The sequence below is a fragment of the Papilio machaon genome, chromosome 19 (assembly GCF_912999745.1).
Source record: "Papilio machaon chromosome 19, ilPapMach1.1, whole genome shotgun sequence".
NCBI classification, from domain to species: Eukaryota; Metazoa; Arthropoda; class Insecta; order Lepidoptera; family Papilionidae; genus Papilio; species Papilio machaon.
Genome location: NC_060004.1, coordinates 6,610,148 through 6,618,410, shown reverse-complemented (window position 1 = coordinate 6,618,410; position 8,263 = coordinate 6,610,148). Strand labels below are relative to the sequence as shown.

The following is an 8,263-nucleotide window of genomic DNA, read 5'->3' as shown; positions in this document are numbered from 1 at the left end:
GGAAATCATGAAATTAAAAATTTTTTCAATGTACCACTGATCCTCTTTGAAATACATTTCCTAGTAAATTGCAGTCAACTTTTCTTAATTACCTATATATTTATACTAGCTATCGCCCGTGACTCCGTCCGCGCGGAATTAAAAAACAAACTTTATAAGTATCCTATGTGTTCTTCTTTTATATGCTCTACATCGATGCTAAATTTAATCCGGATACGTTGAGCAGTTTTAGAGATACCTTCAAACAAACATCCATCCATCTAAACATTCGCATTTATAATATTAATAATATTGAAATGTTAATTTTCTTGAAGATTTTACAATTTTGTTCAATAGACGTACCGCGTACATTCCAATACTTATTTTATGTCAAGGAAGCTCTTTTAATTTTGTTACAGGTTTAATATCTACACAATATGTTACTAGTGCTGCCACCTGTCGTACATTGTCGGTAGACATGATTTTTGTTCTTTGGTTTTAAAAATATAGTCTGTACCACTCGTTAATACGAATAAGTTGTTTTTTTATTTTTATTTAAATATAATCTTTTTAAAATTAAATTAATACTAATCAGTTTCGTTTCATTCAGTAAATTCGTCAAGAAGAAATATTGTATACCGAATCATAACACGTTATTTTATTTCAAACTAGCTATCGTCAAAAAAACTAATTAGTAACCTATGTGTTCTTCCAGGCTATGTTCTATATTTGTGCAAAATTTTATCAAGATCTGTTAAGCCGTTCCTAAGATACCTTCAACAAACATCCATCCATCCATCTGAACTTTGGCCTTTAGTAAGAAGTAAGATAGTAACATAAGTTACTTAAATTGCTTTCAAATATACTGGGAAACAGCAAAAACGTTTTGTATTTTATGTGAAAAATTAATAAGAAAAATATTTTGAAATGTTTATTAAAGGTACATAAACATTTTCATCGACTTCATACGGGAATATCTTCAAAGACCAAGTTTAAGGTTTTCCAGGTTTCTTGCTGCTCGGCTCGGGACTCTGCAAAGAGGAGACATACATTGTTTACCTTTACCAGAGGAGGGGATAAACAGGAAAACAATATTTTTAGAAATGATCCATGCCCTTCCCTGTCGTATCACTTTTATTTAATAAAGCAAATGTACTCACAACTTTCGATTTCGAACTTATATTCGGGTAATTGTACTGTAAAAGAAAAACATAACAGTTTCAAATAACGAATTCATATTAGTCTGATAATCTATATATATAAAAGAAAGTCGTGTTAGTTACACTATTTATAACTCAAGATCGGTCGAACTGATTTAGCTGAAAATTGATGGGGAGGTAGCTTAGAACCCTAGTTCTAAAAAGTTCTTAAAAAACTTAAAGAACTTTTTTATTTTGTGTGCATTTCTTTTATTCCGCGCGGACGAAGTCGCGGGTAAAGCTAGTATCACATAGATTGCAAAACCAGGCGTTTCCATTACCGTAAAACTTGTACAAAAACATGTTATTAGAAATATGTATGTGTCTTTCAAATAGAATTATTTACGATATTTTTTCAACACTAGAACATTACCACCTTAAGATTTTTTGTGACACCTTTACCCTTTCAAAAAGAGATGAAATACAGGTCATTTTTCCAACCAGTTTTCTACTAAATTCTTAGAAGTACCTGCAAACTAAACGCGTGGTTACTGTACGTCACTCCTAGATCCGAAGAAAAAGCGAACGCTGCTGTCATCTGAAAACATATCAATTTAAGTAACAGCCATTAAATAGGAGTTTAAACGCTTTTTTTCTCTGAGCGTCTGTTCGCGTGCGAACGTAATTTGTACAAATAATGTACCTATATGTACTATTTTCATTATTATAGCCGACTCGTAGAAATAGCACTCACATGCGGTTAATCGCTTAGTGAAAAAGTGGTTTATCGCTTCATTGTACGGTTTAACAATTACAGGAAAAGTTAGCTCCTTTATAAGTATGTAAATATATAACGTTGGATTTTTCTTATTAAAGGCAAATTATTTGTTAGTAATTGTCACCCGCGAGGATTTAAAATAAATGTAATAAGTAGCCTAAGTACTCTTTCAGACTATGTTCTAAATCGGTGCCAAATTTCATCAAGATCCGTTGAGTCGTTCCGGAGATACCTTCAAACAAACATTAAGACATCCATGCATCTAAAAATATGCATTTATAATATTAATAAGAAGTAAGATTAGTAAGATAATATTAGTAAGAAGTAACATGTAGAAATCTTAATTCTTTGTTAGTATATAAAATATAATGATCGATGATCTGGTCATGGTTGCGGTAGTATCCTGGATGCGGGTTGCACAGGACCGATCATTGTGGCGATCTTTGGGAGAGGCCTATGCCCAGCAGTGGGCATTATGTGGCTGAATAAATGGATATATATAAAATAACATATTTACCAGTAAACACAACACTAAAATAATCCTCATGATAACAAAATATTTTCTGTACACGTGTTTTGAAACTCAAGACAGAAGATGGAATGGTATTTATTCCAACGGTATTGTATATCGTCATAAGTAAGGTATTTCTTTGCTAATATCCTGGAATAAATTACCGGTATTTGTTGTTACTTTTAAATGATTAAGTTTGTCTTTATTACTATAAATTAATGCATCAACATATATTGTACCATCTTACATCATCTAATATATAAAATTCTCGTGTCACAGTTTTCGTTCCCGTACTCCTCCGAAACGGCTTGACCGATTCTCATGAAATTTTGTGAGCATATTCAGTAGGTCTGAGAATCGGCCAACATCTATTTTTCATAACCCCCCCCCCATTTTTTTACTGCGCGCGGACGGAGTCGCGGGCGACAGCTAGTAATATTATAAATGCGAATGTTTAGATGTATGGATGTTAGTTTAAAGGTATCTGAAGAACGGCTCAACAGATCTTGATGAAATTTGGCAGTTATAGAACATAGTCTGGAAGAACACATAGCGATGAGTACCGGGAATAAAGCCGCAATCGTAAAAATGAAACTGTTCAGGAAAAAATATTTAATGAAATTATGGAATAACTATAAAACCACTGAATATCTTAAAATAAATTATATGTCACCTTGTTCGTTATTTTTTGCCTAAAGTACTGTTGCAGTTACAAGATTGTATATTTTATCCAAATAGGAAAAAATCGGTAAAGATCATATTGCTACTATTTATGTCGAAAGGTTGTTCCCATAATAGTCACTTACAGCTTTGTTCCACGAAAAAAAAATGAATGTTGATACAGTAATAATATGTTACAGCTTTTTTCAGTGTATTATAGGATACACGATGGATACAGTAACCATAGTTTGTGTTCTTATTCCTTGAACTTGATGAGCGTTTTGTGGACGGTATTCATATTTTACTGTATATTCATCGTTGTATGTTTTTTTTTAATCTTTTATCTTTGCGTGAATATCTTATTTTTATTGACAGTAATGTATAGTGCGTTTAATGTTTACATGTTTTATTCCCTGGAAGAAAGCCGTAATTACAATTGCTGGTCTAAAATTGAAACAAAAATTTCACTTTCAACATAACCGTATTGTTCCAGTAATATTTTTCTAAACGTTTACCAGGAACAAACAATTAATGTACAAAGTGATTTTTCTATTTTTGTCATTTTTCATCAGAATTAAGTAAAAAAAATATATAAGGTGTATTTAGGTCCGTAGATACCGAATCTGACTTAACCCGAAGACTGTCGCAATATCCATTGCGACATTATTCCAAGTACCCATCGATAGGTTACTTGTCACGTTTTTTAATTCCGCCCGGACAGAGTCGCGGACGACAGCTAGTATATTTTAATGTAACTTTGATAATGTTTTTTTGTTGGAAAGTAATCTTTTTCAGACGGATATTGTTTAAAACAGTTTGCAGTAAATAACATCTTTAAAACCTTTTTGGTAGACGTATTTGCATTTCGACAAAACTTAACTAAAAAATTAAGGTATATTTCCATTAACCACATTGTAAGAAGTGTATTTTATTTCCACTGGCGTAATAATTAAAATTTGAACGCAACGCGTGGCCAAGTCACCGAGACATAAGAAAGCACGTTTGATTATTGAAAGTTGATTATAGACACATTAAAAGTTATTGTTTATGGATATCTATATATATAAAAGAAAGTGGTGTTAGTTACACTATTTATAACTCAAGAACGGTCGAACTGATTTAGCTGAAAATTGATGGGGAGGTAGCTTAGAACTAGGAGACGGACATAGGAAATTTTTTATCTTGTGTGCATTTTTATTCCGCGCGGACGAAGTCGCGGTTAAAAGCTAGTGATTAATAAAAAGAGGTTGATTTCTAATTAAAATATCTTTCGTAGATAAATAATAAAAAGTAGGAAGAAAGATAGCACCTAATATAATCAATGATGAAATAAAAATGATGAGAAAAAATTGCTACAAACCCTTGATAGTTTTATTTGATTAAAATTTTTCTTCCTGTTACTATTCAAAACACATAATCTGCCATGATTTATTTATTGATAGTTTATGGTGTATTTTCTAAGTGTAAATCATACTATCTTACTAATTCTATAAATGTGAACGTTCAGGTGGATGGTTGTTACTAGGTATCTATGCAGAGATCTACATTTACATAAAGGTCCAACGGATTTCACAAAAATTTGGTAGAAATGTAGAACACAATCTGGAACCCTTTTTTCACCCTTTTTTTTCATTCTAAGCAGCGGGTGTCGCGGGCAAACACAAGTTAAGTTAGCTACAAACTGGCTAAATGTATTTATTCTTCTGTTCTGTCTCTGGAGTTGGATTAAGGTTGCAGCACTACTCTTCCACCCAGCACCACCTCATCACAATATATCTGAGGCCGGCATTTGATGATGCTGCCATGCTGCTCAAAGAAGGCCTTTGTACAGTCAGCTTCATAAATATAGTGGCAGTCAAGATATCCAAATATATAGGAACACCTAAGGTGATCAATTATATAAGTACAACCAAAGTTATCAAATTAATTGAAGCATCCACTCTGCTCAAAAACACCGGAGCGTTCACATCGTCATATATATGAGTACATTCAAAGTGCTCATAATTATAGTTACAGACATAGCGTCAATAGTAACGAAGCATCGAAAGTATGCAAAAATATCGTAACATTTGACAAAATTGAACTCTATCTCTATTTACTTAAGATACACTTTGAAATATACTACTTCTGTTAAATTCATTTGACATTTTATATCAAAACATTTTTTTGCTATTTACTTCAAGTTTACGTCCCGCATGACAGATAGGTACGAGATAGATAAGCAATATCAAATTTTAATTTGTCACCATATATGCCAGTTTGGCCTTACGGTTTAACTGTTCGCTGTAATACGCAGTTTTGGCGATTCGAATCCCAAACTTATTTTTACATTTTTAAGGTTTTTAATTTTATTATCAAAGAGTTATATAAAATTGAACTTTTTCGCAACAATTATTGGTTACTATTCGACATCTTTAAAAATTAAGGAACCACAATATTCCTTGTCCCTTTTTTTAACCGAGACTTCATTAGCATGTTTTTTATTGTTCACGTTTATTATTGTAAGTTTCGTCATTAAATTCCGCGCGGACTATGTCACTGGCGACATCGAATACGTGTAATAAATCTATGCTTGGAAAATTCTACTGCAACCGGACTGAAGATACCTAGCAGGAAGAGAAAAATATTTTGATACAAATTGTCAATTAATTTAACAGAAGTTGTATAGATGGCCGAACCTAATCGTTATTAATTTTATTTAAATATTTAATACCCCAAAAATAAAAATTTAAAATTGTTTTTGTTAAGTAAAAAACATATTCTAAGTAAATTACTAGATTTTTCCTTTTCATTAAAAATAAATCAAGCTCTATACATATATTGATAATATTGAAAAATAAAAACCTTGTAAGCCTGGGATTCGAACCATTAAACTTACGTACTGCGGCGAAAATAGTAAAACACTGAAACTAGCACATATTGTGACAGAATAAAATTTGATATTACTTACTAGCTTTTACCCGCGACTTCGTCCGCGCGGAATAAAAAAAATGCTCACAAGATAAAAAAGTTCCTATGTCCGTCTCCTAGTTCTAAGCTACCTCCCCATCAATTTTCAGCTAAATCAGTTCGACCGAACTTGAGTTATAAACAGTGTAACTAACACGACTTTCTTTTATATATATAGATAGGTAGATTAGGTATCTGTCATGTATCGTAAATTTATAAATTTTAAGCGTTATAATAATAAGAAGAAAAATGTTGGGTTGTCCGATAAGTTCGTGCCCATTTTTAAGGGAAATTTTAAAGGCCCTTAAGTTTTGGCATACGTCTTTTAAATTATATTTGTTCGATTTTATAGCAAAAAGTCTTATGTATTTCGGCAAAAATTAAGTCAATCAGTTTTTATAAAACTGATAGAAAAGAACGAATCGTGTCCTACCATTTGTCAAAATATGGCTGAAGTTAAGCTTTTCAGTATGTATGTGTTATGTAAACATGTCATATGTTTCCAATAATTGTACCTATAATATATTCGGGTCTATTCTAAGATACCTATTGAAAATCGGAACGAACTTACTGGACAACCTATTATGTTGATACAAAGCGTCAAATGAATTTAACAGAAGTAGTATATTTCAAAGTGTATCTTAAGTAAATAGAGATAGAGTTCAATTTTGTCAAATGTTACGATATTTTTGCATACTTTCGATGCTTCGTTACTATTGACGCTATGTCTGTTACTATAATTATGAGCACTTTGAATGTACTCATATATATGACGATGTGAACGCTCCGGTGTTTTTGAGCAGAGTGGATGCTTCAATTAATTTGATAACTTTGGTTGTACTTATATAATTGATCACTTTAGGTGTTCCTATATATTTGGATATCTTGACTGCCACTATATTTATGAAGCTGACTGTACACTTATTTTGGAAAGAGGTCTTTGGTATTGTATCTATTTCTTTTTTCTAAATTAACAACTTACTTTTTATTTTCAGATGTGTTAAATTATAACAAAAGCTAACATTATTTTCCAAATTTTGACCATGACCATAGTTTTTCTGTGATTAGAATGTGCAAGAATTATTCAAGAAAACATCAAATACTATAGATAATCTTCAACTTCAATAAACTGTTATGAGGTACTTTACCCAAATATATGCTTTTCATGGTGGAAAATTCTAGAAATAATATTCTGGTCGACAATCAAATTGACAATTACAATTTAACTTGAATTTTTAAATATTTTATATTACATATTTAATAGTTTTGTGTTCATATTTTTATTTTAAACAATAACTATTTATTTTAGGTATTTTTAAGAAGGGGGTGAATCAGATATGACGACTGTATGGAGAAGTTTTACATACTGTGCCGACCTCCATAGGGATAAGGGCAGATGATTGTGAACTACAAATTTATTTTTGGTTCGCCATATCACCTATTGTTAATTAGGTTTACATAATTTTGGTTGATATCAAAGAGATTTTGTAGTAGAAAAACAAACTTTACTAACAAACACTCAGATTAGGAATTATAGAACAAACATCATAATAACTTGTCAGTGTCAATTAGTTTGTAATGTGACGTTTGACTTATTTAAATTGACAGTTTTAGTTTATAAATCAACCAAAATTGATTTACTACAGCAAGTAGGTAAGTAAAGTTTTTCATATTTAGCAATAGAAATTAATGATTACAGTGGGCCTAGCACAATTTTTTGTGACAATCGTCTTCGTATAGTCATCGTCAATTATGTCAAAACTAGCTGTCTCCCTTTTGAGGAATAAAAAAAAACAAATTAGTAGCCTTCTAGGCTATTCCAGATCTTTACCAAATAGTAGCGATATCTACGCAGACGTTCTGGAGATACCTTCTAACAAAAGTCTATACATCCAAACATTCGCATTTATAATTTAGTAACATAAAATTAATATGTGATTTTTGGTGAATTTTACGCCCGATGCATTCTGCCGATGTCCACTGCACAAATTTTAATACAAATTTTGTCGTTAACGATACGATGGCGATTCTCACACATATTCGTGCTAGACCCACGGCATTTATGTCTACATCTTTTTGAAACATTTTAGAGATTATAAGGTAATGAAAGAATTATTTCTTCGAAAATTGCGAGAAACTGTTGTATTTTTGCCGTTGCTGCTCCAATATTTAATATTAAAAATTGTTTTTACCATATATATACTTTTTCAAATGGCTATGGCTAAAATCAAATAATAACAATTTGTC

At 31.5% G+C, this 8,263-nt stretch overlaps 1 long non-coding RNA gene across 2 annotated transcripts; it reads right to left on the bottom strand.

Moving 5' to 3' along the window:
• Nucleotides 1-934: 934 nt before the first annotated feature.
• Nucleotides 935-7,523, bottom strand: LOC123722083. 2 transcript variants are annotated; one of them, XR_006756426.1, is made up of 4 exons: nt 7,384-7,523; nt 1,648-1,716; nt 1,140-1,175; nt 935-1,010 (listed from the first exon to the last, which is right to left on the bottom strand). It is a non-coding gene; the product is annotated as an uncharacterized LOC123722083 (long non-coding RNA). The 2 variants fall into 2 exon arrangements; XR_006756427.1 differs by lacking the exon at nt 7,384-7,523 and adding an exon at nt 6,999-7,076.
• Between the last annotated feature and the right edge of the window lie 740 nt (nt 7,524-8,263).